The sequence below is a fragment of the Equus asinus genome, chromosome 22 (genome assembly GCF_041296235.1).
Source record: "Equus asinus isolate D_3611 breed Donkey chromosome 22, EquAss-T2T_v2, whole genome shotgun sequence".
Taxonomy (NCBI): Eukaryota; Metazoa; Chordata; class Mammalia; order Perissodactyla; family Equidae; genus Equus; species Equus asinus.
In genome coordinates this window covers 3674068-3698099 of record NC_091811.1, presented here as the reverse complement: position 1 = coordinate 3698099, position 24032 = coordinate 3674068, and positions in this window count along the sequence as shown.

The window sequence follows — 24032 nt, the reverse complement described above, 5'->3', positions numbered from 1 at the left end:
GAGTACGCCATGATGTTACACCTGGCACACACACCACCTGAAATGGATTAAAGCCTTGAATGGCAGACTTGAAACCGTGAACCTTGTAGGAGAAGACCTAGGCAGAGTGCTCTTTGCCATCTGTCTGAGCCGCCTATTTGGAAGAAGCATGTCTGACTGGGCAAGGGCAACAAAGGAAACAAGAAACAAACGGGACCACATCAAATGCACACACTTCTGCCCACTCAAGGAAACCATCAACTGAATACTAAGACACCACAACAATTGGGAGAGGATGTTTGCAAACCACACATCGGACAAGGGGTGAAAAGCCCAAAGATACAATCAACTCGCACGTCTCCACAAGAAAAAAAACAAGCCAATGAAAACCTGGTCAAAAGATGGAAGCAGAGATTTCTCCGAAGAAGACAGAAAGAGGGCCAGTAGGTGCATGAAAACTTGTTCACCATCATGAAGTCTCAGGAAAATGCAAATCCAAACTGCAAGGCCATGGCAGCTCACTGTGGTCAGCATGGCTAGAAGGAAGCAGACAGGAAATAACAAGTGTCAGAGAGGAGGTGGAGAGAAGGGAAGCCTCCTGCACTGCTGGTGGGAGTGTAACCCGGTGCAGCCACGATGCCAAAGGTGTGGAACTGCCTCAGAAATTTAAGTATCCATGTCCCGTATGACCCAGCTATTAATCTGCCGCTTGCTTATCCAAAACAGTCAGAAAGACTACCGCATAAAGACATGTGCATGGCTGTGTTCACCACAGTCTTACTCCTGATATCCAAGACTTGGAAAGCACCCTGGTGTCCAGCAAGGGATGATTGGAGAAGGAAGATGGGCTATAGCCACACAATGGTATACCACTCAGCCGGAACAAATGATGCAATCCAGCCATTTGTGACCACCAGAATGGCTGTGAGGGTTTTAGGGGAAGTGTAACAAGCCCCAGTGAGAAATTCAAATACCATAGAATCTCACTTACAAGGAGAAGAGAAAGCAAGCACTAACCAACAGGTGGCACTGAACATTTGTATGCGGGCTCCCAGAGGCAAAGAGGGGCGGTGACGGAGGGTGAAAGAGAAGATTAGGCACAAGTGTGTGGTGAGGGCCTGTGATTAGTCTTACACTGGTGAAGATGATGTAAGCTACACAGAAGTCTAAAGCAATGAGGATGTGAATCTGGAAGTTATAGTACGTTCTAATGCAGGGTCATGGCTATAAATTCACCTCAAATCAAAAATCCAAAAAGGGGTCCAGAATGATGTCATAAAGCTTTGGGGGCGGAAAGAGTTTACAGAAGGTGAACTTCCAAGGATGGAAAATCACCTCCAAATGCTTACAGATGCTACAGAAAGGCAGACCATTCCAAATAGGTGAAGAGGAATACTACGAAGAGAACATGATCAGTCCTAAACCCATGAACGAACGGAAAATGTTACCGTCCATGATGTTATTACTAATCACCTTCACGAATAATCCAAACAGGCCCACGTCTTCCCAAGTTCAGGCAAAAGGTTGGTCCAAAAGTACAATTCAGGGCCGGCCCTGTGGTGGAGCAGGTAAGTGCCCACATTCCGCTTGGGCGGCCCGGGCCTCACTGTTTCACATTACGAGTGCATATCACATTAGTAGTGTTAGGAAATATAGATTTCATGGTATGGTGCGGGCAGAGATCATAAATAAGCAGCAATTGTGAGGATACGTTATCAATACGCACAAGAAAAGGAACCATAAGAATATTACAATCTATGGAAGTATCTGGTACACTTCCCAAAGGCAGAAGGAAGGAAAACTTGTGACCTGCCAAGGTGGAATTGGCAGAGTGCCACGAGATGACACCATCATTGTGCATCAGAACATTCCCTGGGCAACTTCAACTTGTGAGGGAGTCCAGGACTTTTTCTGGGTAAGGTCCACCCATTTTGCCATCTACCCAAGATATAAGAGATAAAACCCAGGATAATCTTACAGGAGTGAAACCAGTGTCTAGAGAGAATGTAGGAGCCCTTTCGAAGTTCAAGGAGAAAGATAGAAACTGACAACAATTGCAGAAAAAGGAAAACTATCCTACCTAGACAGGGTGAGGAGTCAGACTGGTCTGAGATGGCTGTGAAACTCTGTGTGCACGGAGGTTGTCAGGACAACTTCGAATTTTGAGGTCGCTTATGACATCACGGTGAACATGTCCCCCAGGGTGGCCGCATGGTTACAGTCTGAGGATTGGCCTAGGCTAGGCTATTAAAGGGACAGATACCCAGAAACAGGTTTGGCAAACAGAAAGCAGGCACAGAAACTAGAAGAGATAAAACAGAGTCTGATGCAAGGGATAAGAAAGGAACCCTAGGCCACAAGTGAGAATAGAGGGACAGGCACGGAGAGGAGAACATTGTCATCTATTCAAGTCTATGGGGAGGTCATGCTGATTCAAGCTTGCAACTTCATTGGAAACAAGTGGCCGGACTTGGCGTTCATCACACCTACAGTGCCCTTGTGCCTTAAGCATAATGCAAAGTCAAGAAAGATGTCTTGAGGACATTGAAGAGAAGAATCGATGCCTCCTTTCCAAGGCCCATAGCATTCTTTGAAGGTCAGTCTCTTTTTCCAAAGCTCTGGTGTCACGTGGGCCCACTGGGCACATGGTAATGTGTCCCAAGAGATGTCTTGGAAGCCTTGAAGGAATGGAGCCCTGTCACGCTTGGGGTATGTCTCTTTGTTTGGAAGTGCTCTACAAGGGTGCTGAAAAGCACCCTCTTCCACAGGGCTTCGTTCCTTCGTGAAGGCTGCCCTCCCAGGCTAGTGTGCTCTGTTTGCCTCCATCGAAATTCTCTCCCCCTACCTCTTGCCGTAGAAGGATTATTGATTATGTGTTTTGACACCACATGTAAGGAAGTTGCACGAAAATTAGAACTTTACAGTTGTGTTTCAAGAAAAATAAACAGGCCAGGGTAGAGGATGTAGGGCAAACAAATGGCACACCCTATAAAAATTAAGTAAGCCCGTATCTGGACGGAATCTAGGGGAACGTTCAAGGATCAGGGGTCAAGTTCGAAGCTTCCCAAATCCGGAAAAGAGACAGAAAAATATCTTTCCTGGAGAGTGGAATTCATCCGATTTGTCTAAGTTGTCTTGGAAACATTGTGTCCGTGAAGGGGGTTGCCAGGACCACCTCGAATTTGGAGTTTCTGATCTCAGGATGTCAAACCAACCCACATGACCACGTGTTCTCAGTGCTTAGTTTGACCTTGGCTAGGGTAGCCAAGAGTCCTACAAGTGACCGGTGCAAATTCAAGGACAACAACCAAGAGTCACGAAAGCACTCACACCTCACCCTAGAGAACATACAGCGATTAACGAAATACAAACTAATCCCTTGGAATGAAGGAGAACGGACTGATAAGCATGTCTAAGGGAGATAGCTGAGAAAGACCATGACGAGTATACTATGGAAAAGAAAAAGAGGACCCAGAAAATGGAAGGTGAACAGAAATCACACCTGAATTATCCACAATGAAAGATGATGTCCGTCTTTAGACAGACTCTGCTGGAACGTTTGAAAGTCAGAGAAATTCACAAGCCAAAAAACGGCAGCGAAGGTCAAGCATGGGCTAACTGGGAAGGGTGAGTTATGAGACTGCTCCAAGCAGGCTCTGAAACCTGTATCCAGGAAGCATGCTGGACCTCAGAGACACAATTATGACAAATCCTCTGACATCACAATGGACCCGAAAAACAACCTAGCCTCATCTACACAGTGCTAGAGTTGGGCTCACTAGTATATTTAACTCCCGTTGCACTCAACTGCACGTTGCCACTGAACATGTAAGTGGCCGGCCGGTGGTGCAGTGGTGAGGTCCGCACCTTCTGGGTCTGTGGCCCAGTATGGGCTGGGTGGAATCCTCGGTTTGGGCCTCCTCACCACTGCTTCAGTTGTTCTGGTGCAGGCGTCCGAGGTAGAGTAGAGGCAGATGGGAAGGGACGTTGGACAGGGCCAGACTTCCACAGCAAATACAGGAGCATTGCCAGCAGATGTGAGCACAGCAATGCACTTGTGCCAAAACAAAACCAATTAAAAGTTGCAAAGAATAGAAAAACTGAAGCTAAGGAAAAAAAAAAAAAAAAAACAGGAGCTTGCCATTACGAAGAATAGGATCTCTGTGAATAACCTTAGCAAAACAGGTGAATTCTATGTTAATTCAAAAACTAGCAAACCTTTGGGGAAAGAAACTCAAGAAGACACAAGAAAAAAAAAGATATCGAGGGATCTAGGAATGGAAGGATTAACACACTTGAAAGGTTCATACCGCAGTAAGGAATCTCTGGATTCCATGCAATCCCAGTCAAAGTTGCAGCAGTATTTGCCACAGAGAAGAAGAGAGAATCCTGAAGTTTCTAGCCAGCAACACGAGACCCTGACTAGGCGAAGGAATCCTCAGGAAAACGAACAAAGCAGCACGTGTCACAATTTCTGATTTCAACATAGAGGACGAAGCGCTAGGTACCGAAACGGCACAGTCTGGGCCCCAAAACAGGCATGAAGACCCATGCAAAACAATTGAGAGCCCAGAGCCCAGCTCAAACTTACATGGACAGCCCATTTTGGACCAGGGAGCCAAGTGGAGACAGCGGAGAAAGGAGAGTCTCTCCAATAAACGGTGCTGGGAAGCCTGCACAGCCACATGGAACACAACGAGAGTACACCATGATGTTACACCTGGCACACACACCACCTGAAGTGGATCAAAGCCTTGAATGGCAGACTTGAAACCGTGAACCTTGTAGGAGAAGACCTAGGCAGAGTGCTCTTTGCCATCTGTCTGAGCCGCCTATTTGGAAGAAGCATGTCTGACTGGGCAAGGGCAACAAAGGAAACAAGAAACAAACGGGACCACATCAAATGCACACACTTCTGCCCACTCAAGGAAACCATCAACTGAATACTAAGACACCACAACAATTGGGAGAGGATGTTTGCAAACCACACATCGGACAAGGGGTGAAAAGCCCAAAGATACAATCAACTCGCACGTCTCCACAAGAAAAAAAACAAGCCAATGAAAACCTGGTCAAAAGATGGAAGCAGAGATTTCTCCGAAGAAGACAGAAAGAGGGCCAGTAGGTGCATGAAAACTTGTTCACCATCATGAAGTCTCAGGAAAATGCAAATCCAAACTGCAAGGCCATGGCAGCTCACTGTGGTCAGCATGGCTAGAAGGAAGCAGACAGGAAATAACAAGTGTCAGAGAGGAGGTGGAGAGAAGGGAAGCCTCCTGCACTGCTGGTGGGAGTGTAACCCGGTGCAGCCACGATGCCAAAGGTGTGGAACTGCCTCAGAAATTTAAGTATCCATGTCCCGTATGACCCAGCTATTAATCTGCCGCTTGCTTATCCAAAACAGTCAGAAAGACTACCGCATAAAGACATGTGCATGGCTGTGTTCACCACAGTCTTACTCCTGATATCCAAGACTTGGAAAGCACCCTGGTGTCCAGCAAGGGATGATTGGAGAAGGAAGATGGGCTATAGCCACACAATGGTATACCACTCAGCCGGAACAAATGATGCAATCCAGCCATTTGTGACCACCAGAATGGCTGTGAGGGTTTTAGGGGAAGTGTAACAAGCCCCAGTGAGAAATTCAAATACCATAGAATCTCACTTACAAGGAGAAGAGAAAGCAAGCACTAACCAACAGGTGGCACTGAACATTTGTATGCGGGCTCCCAGAGGCAAAGAGGGGCGGTGACGGAGGGTGAAAGAGAAGATTAGGCACAAGTGTGTGGTGAGGGCCTGTGATTAGTCTTACACTGGTGAAGATGATGTAAGCTACACAGAAGTCTAAAGCAATGAGGATGTGAATCTGGAAGTTATAGTACGTTCTAATGCAGGGTCATGGCTATAAATTCACCTCAAATCAAAAATCCAAAAAGGGGTCCAGAATGATGTCATAAAGCTTTGGGGGCGGAAAGAGTTTACAGAAGGTGAACTTCCAAGGATGGAAAATCACCTCCAAATGCTTACAGATGCTACAGAAAGGCAGACCATTCCAAATAGGTGAAGAGGAATACTACGAAGAGAACATGATCAGTCCTAAACCCATGAACGAACGGAAAATGTTACCGTCCATGATGTTATTACTAATCACCTTCACGAATAATCCAAACAGGCCCACGTCTTCCCAAGTTCAGGCAAAAGGTTGGTCCAAAAGTACAATTCAGGGCCGGCCCTGTGGTGGAGCAGGTAAGTGCCCACATTCCGCTTGGGCGGCCCGGGCCTCACTGTTTCACATTACGAGTGCATATCACATTAGTAGTGTTAGGAAATATAGATTTCATGGTATGGTGCGGGCAGAGATCATAAATAAGCAGCAATTGTGAGGATACCTTATCAATACGCACAAGAAAAGGAACCATAAGAATATTACAATCTATGGAAGTATCTGGTACACTTCCCAAAGGCAGAAGGAAGGAAAACTTGTGACCTGCCAAGGTGGAATTGGCAGAGTGCCACGAGATGACACCATCATTGTGCATCAGAACATTCCCTGGGCAACTTCAACTTGTGAGGGAGTCCAGGACTTTTTCTGGGTAAGGTCCACCCATTTTGCCATCTACCCAAGATATAAGAGATAAAACCCAGGATAATCTTACAGGAGTGAAACCAGTGTCTAGAGAGAATGTAGGAGCCCTTTCGAAGTTCAAGGAGAAAGATAGAAACTGACAACAATTGCAGAAAAAGGAAAACTATCCTACCTAGACAGGGTGAGGAGTCAGACTGGTCTGAGATGGCTGTGAAACTCTGTGTGCACGGAGGTTGTCAGGACAACTTCGAATTTTGAGGTCGCTTATGACATCACGGTGAACATGTCCCCCAGGGTGGCCGCATGGTTACAGTCTGAGGATTGGCCTAGGCTAGGCTATTAAAGGGACAGATACCCAGAAACAGGTTTGGCAAACAGAAAGCAGGCACAGAAACTAGAAGAGATAAAACAGAGTCTGATGCAAGGGATAAGAAAGGAACCCTAGGCCACAAGTGAGAATAGAGGGACAGGCACGGAGAGGAGAACATTGTCATCTATTCAAGTCTATGGGGAGGTCATGCTGATTCAAGCTTGCAACTTCATTGGAAACAAGTGGCCGGACTTGGCGTTCATCACACCTACAGTGCCCTTGTGCCTTAAGCATAATGCAAAGTCAAGAAAGATGTCTTGAGGACATTGAAGAGAAGAATCGATGCCTCCTTTCCAAGGCCCATAGCATTCTTTGAAGGTCAGTCTCTTTTTCCGAAGCTCTGGTGTCACGTGGGCCCACTGGGCACATGGTAATGTGTCCCAAGAGATGTCTTGGAAGCCTTGAAGGAATGGAGCCCTGTCACGCTTGGGGTATGTCTCTTTGTTTGGAAGTGCTCTACAAGGGTGCTGAAAAGCACCCTCTTCCACAGGGCTTCGTTCCTTCGTGAAGGCTGCCCTCCCAGGCTAGTGTGCTCTGTTTGCCTCCATCGAAATTCTCTCCCCCTACCTCTTGCCGTAGAAGGATTATTGATTATGTGTTTTGACACCACATGTAAGGAAGTTGCACGAAAATTAGAACTTTACAGTTGTGTTTCAAGAAAAATAAACAGGCCAGGGTAGAGGATGTAGGGCAAACAAACGGCACACCCTATAAAAATTAAGTAAGCCCGTATCTGGACGGAATCTAGGGGAACGTTCAAGGATCAGGGGTCAAGTTCGAAACTTCCCAAATCCGGAAAAGAGACAGAAAAATATCTTTCCTGGAGAGTGGAATTCATCCGATTTGTCTAAGTTGTCTTGGAAACATTGTGTCCGTGAAGGAGGTTGCCAGGACCACCTCGAATTTGGAGTTTCTGATCTCAGGATGTCAAACCAACCCACATGACCACGTGTTCTCAGTGCTTAGTTTGACCTTGGCTAGGGTAGCCAAGAGTCCTACAAGTGACCGGTGCAAATTCAAGGACAACAACCAAGAGTCACGAAAGCACTCACACCTCACCCTAGAGAACATACAGCGATTAAAGAAATACAAACTAATCCCTTGGAATGAAGGAGAACGGACTGATAAGCATGTCTAAGGGAGATAGCTGAGAAAGACCATGACGAGTATACTATGGAAAAGAAAAAGAGGACCCAGAAAATGGAAGGTGAACAGAAATCACACCTGAATTATCCACAATGAAAGATGATGTCCGTCTTTAGACAGACTCTGCTGGAACGTTTGAAAGTCAGAGAAATTCACAAGCCAAAAAACGGCAGCGAAGGTCAAGCATGGGCTAACTGGGAAGGGTGAGTTATGAGACTGCTCCAAGCAGGCTCTGAAACCTGTATCCAGGAAGCATGCTGGACCTCAGAGACACAATTATGACAAATCCTCTGACATCACAATGGACCCGAAAAACAACCTAGCCTCATCTACACAGTGCTAGAGTTGGGCTCACTAGTATATTTAACTCCCGTTGCACTCAACTGCACGTTGCCACTGAACATGTAAGTGGCCGGCCGGTGGTGCAGTGGTGAGGTCCGCACCTTCTGGGTCTGTGGCCCAGTATGGGCTGGGTGGAATCCTCGGTTTGGGCCTCCTCACCACTGCTTCAGTTGTTCTGGTGCAGGCGTCCGAGGTAGAGTAGAGGCAGATGGGAAGGGACGTTGGACAGGGCCAGACTTCCACAGCAAATACAGGAGCATTGCCAGCAGATGTGAGCACAGCAATGCACTTGTGCCAAAACAAAACCAATTAAAAGTTGCAAAGAATAGAAAAACTGAAGCTAAGGAAAAAAAAACCAAAAAAACAGGAGCTTGCCATTACGAAGAATAGGATCTCTGTGAATAACCTTAGCAAAACAGGTGAATTCTATGTTAATTCAAAAACTAGCAAACCTTTGGGGAAAGAAACTCAAGAAGACACAAGAAAAAAAAAGATACCGAGGGATCTAGGAATGGAAGGATTAACACACTTGAAAGGTTCATACCGCAGTAAGGAATCTCTGGATTCCATGCAATCCCAGTCAAAGTTGCAGCAGTATTTGCCACAGAGAAGAAGAGAGAATCCTGAAGTTTCTAGCCAGCAACACTAGACCCTGACTAGGCAAAGGAATCCTCAGGAAAACGAACAAAGCAGCACGTGTCACAATTTCTGATTTCAACATAGAGGACGAAGCGCTAGGTACCGAAACGGCACAGTCTGGGCCCCAAAACAGGCATGAAGACCCATGCAAAACAATTGAGAGCCCAGAGCCCAACTCAAACTTACATGGACAGCCCATTTTGGACCAGGGAGCCAAGTGGAGACAGCGGAGAAAGGAGAGTCTCTACAATAAACGGTGCTGGGAAGCCTGCACAGCCACATGGAACACAACGAGAGTACACCATGATGTTACACCTGGCACACACACCACCTGAAATGGATTAAAGCCTTGAATGGCAGACTTGAAACCGTGAACCTTGTAGGAGAAGACCTAGGCAGAGTGCTCTTTGCCATCTGTCTGAGCCGCCTATTTGGAAGAAGCATGTCTGACTGGGCAAGGGCAACAGAGGAAACAAGAAACAAACGGGACCACATCAAATGCACACACTTCTGCCCACTCAAGGAAACCATCAACTGAATACTAAGACACCACAACAATTGGGAGAGGATGTTTGCAAACCACACATCGGACAAGGGGTGAAAAGCCCAAAGATACAATCAACTCGCACGTCTCCACAAGAAAAAAAACAAGCCAATGAAAACCTGGTCAAAAGATGGAAGCAGAGATTTCTCCGAAGAAGACAGAAAGAGGGCCAGTAGGTGCATGAAAACTTGTTCACCATCATGAAGTCTCAGGAAAATGCAAATCCAAACTGCAAGGCCATGGCAGCTCACTGTGGTCAGCATGGCTAGAAGGAAGCAGACAGGAAATAACAAGTGTCAGAGAGGAGGTGCAGAGAAGGGAAGCCTCCTGCACTGCTGGTGGGAGTGTAACCCGGTGCAGCCACGATGCCAAAGGTGTGGAACTGCCTCAGAAATTTAAGTATCCATGTCCCGTATGACCCAGCTATTAATCTGCCGCTTGCTTATCCAAAACAGTCAGAAAGACTACCGCATAAAGACATGTGCATGGCTGTGTTCACCACAGTCTTACTCCGGATATCCAAGACTTGGAAAGCACCCTGGTGTCCAGCAAGGGATGATTGGAGAAGGAAGATGGGCTATAGCCACACAATGGTATACCACTCAGCCGGAACAAATGATGCAATCCAGCCATTTGTGACCACCAGAATGGCTGTGAGGGTTTTAGGGGAAGTGTAACAAGCCCCAGTGAGAAATTCAAATACCATAGAATCTCACTTACAAGGAGAAGAAAAAGCAAGCACTAACCAACAGGTGGCACTGAACATTTGTATGCGGGCTCCCAGAGGCAAAGAGGGGCGGTGACGGAGGGTGAAAGAGAAGATTAGGCACAAGTGTGTGGTGAGGGCCTGTGATTAGTCTTACACTGGTGAAGATGATGTAAGCTACACAGAAGTCTAAAGCAATGAGGATGTGAATCTGGAAGTTATAGTACGTTCTAATGCAGGGTCATGGCTATAAATTCACCTCAAATCAAAAATCCAAAAAGGGGTCCAGAATGATGTCATAAAGCTTTGGGGGCGGAAAGAGTTTACAGAAGGTGAACTTCCAAGGATGGAAAATCACCTCCAAATGCTTACAGATGCTACAGAAGGCAGACCATTCCAAATAGGTGAAGAGGAATACTACGAAGAGAACATGATCAGTCCTAAACCCATGAACGAACGGAAAATGTTACCGTCCATGATGTTATTACTAATCACCTTCACGAATAATCCAAACAGGCCCACGTCTTCCCAAGTTCAGGCAAAAGGTTGGTCCAAAAGTACAATTCAGGGCCGGCCCTGTGGTGGAGCAGGTAAGTGCCCACATTCCGCTTGGGCGGCCCGGGCCTCACTGTTTCACATTACGAGTGCATATCACATTAGTAGTGTTAGGAAATATAGATTTCATGGTATGGTGCGGGCAGAGATCATAAATAAGCAGCAATTGTGAGGATACGTTATCAATACGCACAAGAAAAGGAACCATAAGAATATTACAATCTATGGAAGTATCTGGTACACTTCCCAAAGGCAGAAGGAAGGAAATCTTGTGACCTGCCAAGGTGGAATTGGCAGAGTGCCACGAGATGACACCATCATTGTGCATCAGAACATTCCCTGGGCAACTTCAACTTGTGAGGGAGTCCAGGACTTTTTCTGGGTAAGGTCCACCCATTTTGCCATCTACCCAAGATATAAGAGATAAAACCCAGGATAATCTTACAGGAGTGAAACCAGTGTCTAGAGAGAATGTAGGAGCCCTTTCGAAGTTCAAGGAGAAAGATAGAAACTGACAACAATTGCAGAAAAAGGAAAACTATCCTACCTAGACAGGGTGAGGAGTCAGACTGGTCTGAGATGGCTGTGAAACTCTGTGTGCACGGAGGTTGTCAGGACAACTTCGAATTTTGAGGTCGCTTATGACATCACGGTGAACATGTCCCCCAGGGTGGCCGCATGGTTACAGTCTGAGGATTGGCCTAGGCTAGGCTATTAAAGGGACAGATACCCAGAAACAGGTTTGGCAAACAGAAAGCAGGCACAGAAACTAGAAGAGATAAAACAGAGTCTGATGCAAGGGATAAGAAAGGAACCCTAGGCCACAAGTGAGAATAGAGGGACAGGCACGGAGAGGAGAACATTGTCATCTATTCAAGTCTATGGGGAGGTCATGCCGATTCAAGCTTGCAACTTCATTGGAAACAAGTGGCCGGACTTGGCGTTCATCACACCTACAGTGCCCTTGTGCCTTAAGCATAATGCAAAGTCAAGAAAGATGTCTTGAGGACATTGAAGAGAAGAATCGATGCCTCCTTTCCAAGGCCCATAGCATTCTTTGAAGGTCAGTCTCTTTTTCCGAAGCTCTGGTGTCACGTGGGCCCACTGGGCACATGGTAATGTGTCCCAAGAGATGTCTTGGAAGCCTTGAAGGAATGGAGCCCTGTCACGCTTGGGGTATGTCTCTTTGTTTGGAAGTGCTCTACAAGGGTGCTGAAAAGCACCCTCTTCCACAGGGCTTCGTTCCTTCGTGAAGGCTGCCCTCCCAGGCTAGTGTGCTCTGTTTGCCTCCATCGAAATTCTCTCCCCCTACCTCTTGCCGTAGAAGGATTATTGATTATGTGTTTTGACACCACATGTAAGGAAGTTGCACGAAAATTAGAACTTTACAGTTGTGTTTCAAGAAAAATAAACAGGCCAGGGTAGAGGATGTAGGGCAAACAAATGGCACACCCTATAAAAATTAAGTAAGCCCGTATCTGGACGGAATCTAGGGGAACGTTCAAGGATCAGGGGTCAAGTTCGAAACTTCCCAAATCCGGAAAAGAGACAGAAAAATATCTTTCCTGGAGAGTGGAATTCATCCGATTTGTCTAAGTTGTCTTGGAAACATTGTGTCCGTGAAGGAGGTTGCCAGGACCACCTCGAATTTGGAGTTTCTGATCTCAGGATGTCAAACCAACCCACATGACCACGTGTTCTCAGTGCTTAGTTTGACCTTGGCTAGGGTAGCCAAGAGTCCTACAAGTGACCGGTGCAAATTCAAGGACAACAACCAAGAGTCACGAAAGCACTCACACCTCACCCTAGAGAACATACAGCGATTAAAGAAATACAAACTAATCCCTTGGAATGAAGGAGAACGGACTGATAAGCATGTCTAAGGGAGATAGCTGAGAAAGACCATGACGAGTATACTATGGAAAAGAAAAAGAGGACCCAGAAAATGGAAGGTGAACAGAAATCACACCTGAATTATCCACAATGAAAGATGATGTCCGTCTTTAGACAGACTCTGCTGGAACGTTTGAAAGTCAGAGAAATTCACAAGCCAAAAAACGGCAGCGAAGGTCAAGCATGGGCTAACTGGGAAGGGTGAGTTATGAGACTGCTCCAAGCAGGCTCTGAAACCTGTATCCAGGAAGCATGCTGGACCTCAGAGACACAATTATGACAAATCCTCTGACATCACAATGGACCCGAAAAACAACCTAGCCTCATCTACACAGTGCTAGAGTTGGGCTCACTAGTATATTTAACTCCCGTTGCACTCAACTGCACGTTGCCACTGAACATGTAAGTGGCCGGCCGGTGGTGCAGTGGTGAGGTCCGCACCTTCTGGGTCTGTGGCCCAGTATGGGCTGGGTGGAATCCTCGGTTTGGGCCTCCTCACCACTGCTTCAGTTGTTCTGGTGCAGGCGTCCGAGGTAGAGTAGAGGCAGATGGGAAGGGACGTTGGACAGGGCCAGACTTCCACAGCAAATACAGGAGCATTGCCAGCAGATGTGAGCACAGCAATGCACTTGTGCCAAAACAAAACCAATTAAAAGTTGCAAAGAATAGAAAAACTGAAGCTAAGGAAAAAAAAACCAAAAAAACAGGAGCTTGCCATTACGAAGAATAGGATCTCTGTGAATAACCTTAGCAAAACAGGTGAATTCTATGTTAATTCAAAAACTAGCAAACCTTTGGGGAAAGAAACTCAAGAAGACACAAGAAAAAAAAAGATACCGAGGGATCTAGGAATGGAAGGATTAACACACTTGAAAGGTTCATACCGCAGTAAGGAATCTCTGGATTCCATGCAATCCCAGTCAAAGTTGCAGCAGTATTTGCCACAGAGAAGAAGAGAGAATCCTGAAGTTTCTAGCCAGCAACACGAGACCCTGACTAGGCAAAGGAATCCTCAGGAAAACGAACAAAGCGGCACGTGTCACAATTTCTGATTTCAACATAGAGGACGAAGCGCTAGGTACCGAAACGGCACAGTCTGGGCCCCAAAACAGGCATGAAGACCCATGCAAAACAATTGAGAGCCCAGAGCCCAACTCAAACTTACATGGACAGCCCATTTTGGACCAGGGAGCCAAGTGGAGACAGCGGAGAAAGGAGAGTCTCTACAATAAACGGTGCTGGGAAGCCTGCACAGCCACATGGAACACAACGAGAGTACACCATGATGTTACACCTGGCACACACACCACCTGAAATGGATTAAAGCCTTGAATGGCAGACTTGAAACCGTGAACCTTGTAGGAGAAGACCTAGGCAGAGTGCTCTTTGCCATCTGTCTGAGCCGCCTATTTGGAAGAAGCATGTCTGACTGGGCAAGGGCAACAGAGGAAACAAGAAACAAACGGGACCACATCAAATGCACACACTTCTGCCCACTCAAGGAAACCATCAACTGAATACTAAGACACCACAACAATTGGGAGAGGATGTTTGCAAACCACACATCGGACAAGGGGTGAAAAGCCCAAAGATACAATCAACTCGCACGTCTCCACAAGAAAAAAAACAAGCCAATGAAAACCTGGTCAAAAGATGGAAGCAGAGATTTCTCCGAAGAAGACAGAAAGAGGGCCAGTAGGTGCATGAAAACTTGTTCACCATCATGAAGTCTCAGGAAAATGCAAATCCAAACTGCAAGGCCATGGCAGCTCACTGTGGTCAGCATGGCTAGAAGGAAGCAGACAGGAAATAACAAGTGTCAGAGAGGAGGTGCAGAGAAGGGAAGCCTCCTGCACTGCTGGTGGGAGTGTAACCCGGTGCAGCCACGATGCCAAAGGTGTGGAACTGCCTCAGAAATTTAAGTATCCATGTCCCGTATGACCCAGCTATTAATCTGCCGCTTGCTTATCCAAAACAGTCAGAAAGACTACCGCATAAAGACATGTGCATGGCTGTGTTCACCACAGTCTTACTCCGGATATCCAAGACTTGGAAAGCACCCTGGTGTCCAGCAAGGGATGATTGGAGAAGGAAGATGGGCTATAGCCACACAATGGTATACCACTCAGCCGGAACAAATGATGCAATCCAGCCATTTGTGACCACCAGAATGGCTGTGAGGGTTTTAGGGGAAGTGTAACAAGCCCCAGTGAGAAATTCAAATACCATAGAATCTCACTTACAAGGAGAAGAAAAAGCAAGCACTAACCAACAGGTGGCACTGAACATTTGTATGCGGGCTCCCAGAGGCAAAGAGGGGCGGTGACGGAGGGTGAAAGAGAAGATTAGGCACAAGTGTGTGGTGAGGGCCTGTGATTAGTCTTACACTGGTGAAGATGATGTAAGCTACACAGAAGTCTAAAGCAATGAGGATGTGAATCTGGAAGTTATAGTACGTTCTAATGCAGGGTCATGGCTATAAATTCACCTCAAATCAAAAATCCAAAAAGGGGTCCAGAATGATGTCATAAAGCTTTGGGGGCGGAAAGAGTTTACAGAAGGTGAACTTCCAAGGATGGAAAATCACCTCCAAATGCTTACAGATGCTACAGAAAGGCAGACCATTCCAAATAGGTGAAGAGGAATACTACGAAGAGAACATGATCAGTCCTAAACCCATGAACGAACGGAAAATGTTACCGTCCATGATGTTATTACTAATCACCTTCACGAATAATCCAAACAGGCCCACGTCTTCCCAAGTTCAGGCAAAAGGTTGGTCCAAAAGTACAATTCAGGGCCGGCCCTGTGGTGGAGCAGGTAAGTGCCCACATTCCGCTTGGGCGGCCCGGGCCTCACTGTTTCACATTACGAGTGCATATCACATTAGTAGTGTTAGGAAATATAGATTTCATGGTATGGTGCGGGCAGAGATCATAAATAAGCAGCAATTGTGAGGATACGTTATCAATACGCACAAGAAAAGGAACCATAAGAATATTACAATCTATGGAAGTATCTGGTACACTTCCCAAAGGCAGAAGGAAGGAAATCTTGTGACCTGCCAAGGTGGAATTGGCAGAGTGCCACGAGATGACACCATCATTGTGCATCAGAACATTCCCTGGGCAACTTCAACTTGTGAGGGAGTCCAGGACTTTTTCTGGGTAAGGTCCACCCATTTTGCCATCTACCCAAGATATAAGAGATAAAACCCAGGATAATCTTACAGGAGTGAAACCAGTGTCTAGAGAGAATGTAGGAGCCCTTTCGAAGTTCAAGGAGAAAGATAGAAACTGACAACAATTGCAGAAAAAGGAAAACTATCCTACCTAGACAGGGTGAGGAGTCAGACTGGTCTGAGATGGCTGTGAAACTCTGTGTGCACGGAGGTTGTCAGGACAACTTCGAATTTTGAGGTCGCTTATGACATCACGGTGAACATGTCCCCCAGGGTGGCCGCATGGTTACAGTCTGAGGATTGGCCTAGGCTAGGCTATTAAAGGGACAGATACCCAGAAACAGGTTTGGCAAACAGAAAGCAGGCACAGAAACTAGAAGAGATAAAACAGAGTCTGATGCAAGGGATAAGAAAGGAACCCTAGGCCACAAGTGAGAATAGAGGGACAGGCACGGAGAGGAGAACATTGTCATCTATTCAAGTCTATGGGGAGGTCATGCCGATTCAAGCTTGCAACTTCATTGGAAACAAGTGGCCGGACTTGGCGTTCATCACACCTACAGTGCCCTTGTGCCTTAAGCATAATGCAAAGTCAAGAAAGATGTCTTGAGGACATTGAAGAGAAGAATCGATGCCTCCTTTCCAAGGCCCATAGCATTCTTTGAAGGTCAGTCTCTTTTTCCGAAGCTCTGGTGTCACGTGGGCCCACTGGGCACATGGTAATGTGTCCCAAGAGATGTCTTGGAAGCCTTGAAGGAATGGAGCCCTGTCACGCTTGGGGTATGTCTCTTTGTTTGGAAGTGCTCTACAAGGGTGCTGAAAAGCACCCTCTTCCACAGGGCTTCGTTCCTTCGTGAAGGCTGCCCTCCCAGGCTAGTGTGCTCTGTTTGCCTCCATCGAAATTCTCTCCCCCTACCTCTTGCCGTAGAAGGATTATTGATTATGTGTTTTGACACCACATGTAAGGAAGTTGCACGAAAATTAGAACTTTACAGTTGTGTTTCAAGAAAAATAAACAGGCCAGGGTAGAGGATGTAGGGCAAACAAATGGCACACCCTATAAAAATTAAGTAAGCCCGTATCTGGACGGAATCTAGGGGAACGTTCAAGGATCAGGGGTCAAGTTCGAAACTTCCCAAATCCGGAAAAGAGACAGAAAAATATCTTTCCTGGAGAGTGGAATTCATCCGATTTGTCTAAGTTGTCTTGGAAACATTGTGTCCGTGAAGGGGGTTGCCAGGACCACCTCGAATTTGGAGTTTCTGATCTCAGGATGTCAAACCAACCCACATGACCACGTGTTCTCAGTGCTTAGTTTGACCTTGGCTAGGGTAGCCAAGAGTCCTACAAGTGACCGGTGCAAATTCAAGGACAACAACCAAGAGTCACGAAAGCACTCACACCTCACCCTAGAGAACATACAGCGATTAAAGAAATACAAACTAATCCCTTGGAATGAAGGAGAACGGACTGATAAGCATGTCTAAGGGAGATAGCTGAGAAAGACCATGACGAGTATACTATGGAAAAGAAAAAGAGGACCCAGAAAATGGAAGGTGAACAGAAATCACACCTGAATTATCCACAATGAAAGATGATGTCCGTCTTTAGACAGACTCTGCTGGAACGTTTGAAAGTCAGAGAAATTCACAAGCCAAAAAACGGCAGCGAAGGTCAAGCATGGGCTAACTGGGAAGGGTGAGTTATGAGACTGCTCCAAGCAGGCTCTGAAACCTGTATCCAGGAAGCATGCTGGACCTCAGAGACACAATTATGACAAATCCTCTGACATCACAATGGACCCGAAAAACAACCTAGCCTCATCTACACAGTGCTAGAGTTGGGCTCACTAGTATATTTAACTCCCGTTGCACTCAACTGCACGTTGCCACTGAACATGTAAGTGGCCGGCCGGTGGTGCAGTGGTGAGGTCCGCACCTTCTGGGTCTGTGGCCCAGTATGGGCTGGGTGGAATCCTCGGTTTGGGCCTCCTCACCACTGCTTCAGTTGTTCTGGTGCAGGCGTCCGAGGTAGAGTAGAGGCAGATGGGAAGGGACGTTGGACAGGGCCAGACTTCCACAGCAAATACAGGAGCATTGCCAGCAGATGTGAGCACAGCAATGCACTTGTGCCAAAACAAAACCAATTAAAAGTTGCAAAGAATAGAAAAACTGAAGCTAAGGAAAAAAAAACCAAAAAAACAGGAGCTTGCCATTACGAAGAATAGGATCTCTGTGAATAACCTTAGCAAAACAGGTGAATTCTATGTTAATTCAAAAACTAGCAAACCTTTGGGGAAAGAAACTCAAGAAGACACAAGAAAAAAAAAGATATCGAGGGATCTAGGAATGGAAGGATTAACACACTTGAAAGGTTCATACCGCAGTAAGGAATCTCTGGATTCCATGCAATCCCAGTCAAAGTTGCAGCAGTATTTGCCACAGAGAAGAAGAGAGAATCCTGAAGTTTCTAGCCAGCAACACGAGACCCTGACTAGGCAAAGGAATCCTCAGGAAAACGAACAAAGCGGCACGTGTCACAATTTCTGATTTCAACATAGAGGACGAAGCGCTAGGTACCGAAACGGCACAGTCTGGGCCCCAAAACAGGCATGAAGACCCATGCAAAACAATTGAGAGCCCAGAGCCCAACTCAAACTTACATGGACAGCCCATTTTGGACCAGGGAGCCAAGTGGAGACAGCGGAGAAAGGAGAGTCTCTACAATAAACGGTGCTGGGAAGCCTGCACAGCCACATGGAACACAACGAGAGTACACCATGATGTTACACCTGGCACACACACCACCTGAAATGGATTAAAGCCTTGAATGGCAGACTTGAAACCGTGAACCTTGTAGGAGAAGACCTAGGCAGAGTGCTCTTTGCCATCTGTCTGAGCCGCCTATTTGGAAGAAGCATGTCTGACTGGGCAAGGGCAACAGAGGAAACAAGAAACAAACGGGACCACATCAAATGCACACACTTCTGCCCACTCAAGGAAACCATCAACTGAATACTAAGACACCACAACAATTGGGAGAGGATGTTTGCAAACCACACATCGGACAAGGGGTGAAAAGCCCAAAGATACAATCAACTCGCACGTCTCCACAAGAAAAAAAACAAGCCAATGAAAACCTGGTCAAAAGATGGAAGCAGAGATTTCTCCGAAGAAGACAGAAAGAGGGCCAGTAGGTGCATGAAAACTTGTTCACCATCATGAAGTCTCAGGAAAATGCAAATCCAAACTGCAAGGCCATGGCAGCTCACTGTGGTCAGCATGGCTAGAAGGAAGCAGACAGGAAATAACAAGTGTCAGAGAGGAGGTGCAGAGAAGGGAAGCCTCCTGCACTGCTGGTGGGAGTGTAACCCGGTGCAGCCACGATGCCAAAGGTGTGGAACTGCCTCAGAAATTTAAGTATCCATGTCCCGTATGACCCAGCTATTAATCTGCCGCTTGCTTATCCAAAACAGTCAGAAAGACTACCGCATAAAGACATGTGCATGGCTGTGTTCACCACAGTCTTACTCCGGATATCCAAGACTTGGAAAGCACCCTGGTGTCCAGCAAGGGATGATTGGAGAAGGAAGATGGGCTATAGCCACACAATGGTATACCACTCAGCCGGAACAAATGATGCAATCCAGCCATTTGTGACCACCAGAATGGCTGTGAGGGTTTTAGGGGAAGTGTAACAAGCCCCAGTGAGAAATTCAAATACCATAGAATCTCACTTACAAGGAGAAGAAAAAGCAAGCACTAACCAACAGGTGGCACTGAACATTTGTATGCGGGCTCCCAGAGGCAAAGAGGGGCGGTGACGGAGGGTGAAAGAGAAGATTAGGCACAAGTGTGTGGTGAGGGCCTGTGATTAGTCTTACACTGGTGAAGATGATGTAAGCTACACAGAAGTCTAAAGCAATGAGGATGTGAATCTGGAAGTTATAGTACGTTCTAATGCAGGGTCATGGCTATAAATTCACCTCAAATCAAAAATCCAAAAAGGGGTCCAGAATGATGTCATAAAGCTTTGGGGGCGGAAAGAGTTTACAGAAGGTGAACTTCCAAGGATGGAAAATCACCTCCAAATGCTTACAGATGCTACAGAAAGGCAGACCATTCCAAATAGGTGAAGAGGAATACTACGAAGAGAACATGATCAGTCCTAAACCCATGAACGAACGGAAAATGTTACCGTCCATGATGTTATTACTAATCACCTTCACGAATAATCCAAACAGGCCCACGTCTTCCCAAGTTCAGGCAAAAGGTTGGTCCAAAAGTACAATTCAGGGCCGGCCCTGTGGTGGAGCAGGTAAGTGCCCACATTCCGCTTGGGCGGCCCGGGCCTCACTGTTTCACATTACGAGTGCATATCACATTAGTAGTGTTAGGAAATATAGATTTCATGGTATGGTGCGGGCAGAGATCATAAATAAGCAGCAATTGTGAGGATACGTTATCAATACGCACAAGAAAAGGAACCATAAGAATATTACAATCTATGGAAGTATCTGGTACACTTCCCAAAGGCAGAAGGAAGGAAATCTTGTGACCTGCCAAGGTGGAATTGGCAGAGTGCCACGAGATGACACCATCATTGTGCATCAGAACATTCCCTGGGCAACTTCAACTTGTGAGGGAGTCCAGGACTTTTTCTGGGTAAGGTCCACCCATTTTGCCATCTACCCAAGATATAAGAGATAAAACCCAGGATAATCTTACAGGAGTGAAACCAGTGTCTAGAGAGAATGTAGGAGCCCTTTCGAAGTTCAAGGAGAAAGATAGAAACTGACAACAATTGCAGAAAAAGGAAAACTATCCTACCTAGACAGGGTGAGGAGTCAGACTGGTCTGAGATGGCTGTGAAACTCTGTGTGCACGGAGGTTGTCAGGACAACTTCGAATTTTGAGGTCGCTTATGACATCACGGTGAACATGTCCCCCAGGGTGGCCGCATGGTTACAGTCTGAGGATTGGCCTAGGCTAGGCTATTAAAGGGACAGATACCCAGAAACAGGTTTGGCAAACAGAAAGCAGGCACAGAAACTAGAAGAGATAAAACAGAGTCTGATGCAAGGGATAAGAAAGGAACCCTAGGCCACAAGTGAGAATAGAGGGACAGGCACGGAGAGGAGAACATTGTCATCTATTCAAGTCTATGGGGAGGTCATGCCGATTCAAGCTTGCAACTTCATTGGAAACAAGTGGCCGGACTTGGCGTTCATCACACCTACAGTGCCCTTGTGCCTTAAGCATAATGCAAAGTCAAGAAAGATGTCTTGAGGACATTGAAGAGAAGAATCGATGCCTCCTTTCCAAGGCCCATAGCATTCTTTGAAGGTCAGTCTCTTTTTCCGAAGCTCTGGTGTCACGTGGGCCCACTGGGCACATGGTAATGTGTCCCAAGAGATGTCTTGGAAGCCTTGAAGGAATGGAGCCCTGTCACGCTTGGGGTATGTCTCTTTGTTTGGAAGTGCTCTACAAGGGTGCTGAAAAGCACCCTCTTCCACAGGGCTTCGTTCCTTCGTGAAGGCTGCCCTCCCAGGCTAGTGTGCTCTGTTTGCCTCCATCGAAATTCTCTCCCCCTACCTCTTGCCGTAGAAGGATTATTGATTATGTGTTTTGACACCACATGTAAGGAAGTTGCATGAAAATTAGAACTTTACAGTTGTGTTTCAAGAAAAATAAACAGGCCAGGGTAGAGGATGTAGGGCAAACAAATGGCACACCCTATAAAAATTAAGTAAGCCCGTATCTGGACGGAATCTAGGGGAACGTTCAAGGATCAGGGGTCAAGTTCGAAACTTCCCAAATCCGGAAAAGAGACAGAAAAATATCTTTCCTGGAGAGTGGAATTCATCCGATTTGTCTAAGTTGTCTTGGAAACATTGTGTCCGTGAAGGAGGTTGCCAGGACCACCTCGAATTTGGAGTTTCTGATCTCAGGATGTCAAACCAACCCACATGACCACGTGTTCTCAGTGCTTAGTTTGACCTTGGCTAGGGTAGCCAAGAGTCCTACAAGTGACCGGTGCAAATTCAAGGACAACAACCAAGAGTCACGAAAGCACTCACACCTCACCCTAGAGAACATACAGCGATTAAAGAAATACAAACTAATCCCTTGGAATGAAGGAGAACGGACTGATAAGCATGTCTAAGGGAGATAGCTGAGAAAGACCATGACGAGTATACTATGGAAAAGAAAAAGAGGACCCAGAAAATGGAAGGTGAACAGAAATCACACCTGAATTATCCACAATGAAAGATGATGTCCGTCTTTAGACAGACTCTGCTGGAACGTTTGAAAGTCAGAGAAATTCACAAGCCAAAAAACGGCAGCGAAGGTCAAGCATGGGCTAACTGGGAAGGGTGAGTTATGAGACTGCTCCAAGCAGGCTCTGAAACCTGTATCCAGGAAGCATGCTGGACCTCAGAGACACAATTATGACAAATCCTCTGACATCACAATGGACCCGAAAAACAACCTAGCCTCATCTACACAGTGCTAGAGTTGGGCTCACTAGTATATTTAACTCCCGTTGCACTCAACTGCACGTTGCCACTGAACATGTAAGTGGCCGGCCGGTGGTGCAGTGGTGAGGTCCGCACCTTCTGGGTCTGTGGCCCAGTATGGGCTGGGTGGAATCCTCGGTTTGGGCCTCCTCACCACTGCTTCAGTTGTTCTGGTGCAGGCGTCCGAGGTAGAGTAGAGGCAGATGGGAAGGGACGTTGGACAGGGCCAGACTTCCACAGCAAATACAGGAGCATTGCCAGCAGATGTGAGCACAGCAATGCACTTGTGCCAAAACAAAACCAATTAAAAGTTGCAAAGAATAGAAAAACTGAAGCTAAGGAAAAAATAAACAAAAAAAACAGGAGCTTGCCATTACGAAGAATAGGATCTCTGTGAATAACCTTAGCAAAACAGGTGAATTCTATGTTAATTCAAAAACTAGCAAACCTTTGGGGAAAGAAACTCAAGAAGACACAAGAAAAAAAAAGATATCGAGGGATCTAGGAATGGAAGGATTAACACACTTGAAAGGTTCATACCGCAGTAAGGAATCTCTGGATTCCATGCAATCCCAGTCAAAGTTGCAGCAGTATTTGCCACAGAGAAGAAGAGAGAATCCTAAAGTTTCTAGCCAGCAACACGAGACCCTGACTAGGCAAAGGAATCCTCAGGAAAACGAACAAAGCAGCACGTGTCACAATTTCTGATTTCAACATAGAGGACGAAGCGCTAGGTACCGAAACGGCACAGTCTGGGCCCCAAAACAGGCATGAAGACCCATGCAAAACAATTGAGAGCCCAGAGCCCAACTCAAACTTACATGGACAGCCCATTTTGGACCAGGGAGCCAAGTGCAGACAGCGGAGAAAGGAGAGTCTCTACAATAAACGGTGCTGGGAAGCCTGCACAGCCACATGGAACACAACGAGAGTACACCATGATGTTACACCTGGCACACACACCACCTGAAGTGGATTAAAGCCTTGAATGGCAGACTTGAAACCGTGAACCTTGTAGGAGAAGACCTAGGCAGAGTGCTCTTTGCCATCTGTCTGAGCCGCCTATTTGGAAGAAGCATGTCTGACTGGGCAAGGGCAACAAAGGAAACAAGAAACAAACGGGACCACATCAAATGCACACACTTCTGCCCACTCAAGGAAACCATCAACTGAATACTAAGACACCACAACAATTGGGAGAGGATGTTTGCAAACCACACATCGGACAAGGGGTGAAAAGCCCAAAGATACAATCAACTCGCACGTCTCCACAAGAAAAAAAACAAGCCAATGAAAACCTGGTCAAAAGATGGAAGCAGAGATTTCTCCGAAGAAGACAGAAAGAGGGCCAGTAGGTGCATGAAAACTTGTTCACCATCATGAAGTCTCAGGAAAATGCAAATCCAAACTGCAAGGCCATGGCAGCTCACTGTGGTCAGCATGGCTAGAAGGAAGCAGACAGGAAATAACAAGTGTCAGAGAGGAGGTGGAGAGAAGGGAAGCCTCCTGCACTGCTGGTGGGAGTGTAACCCGGTGCAGCCACGATGCCAAAGGTGTGGAACTGCCTCAGA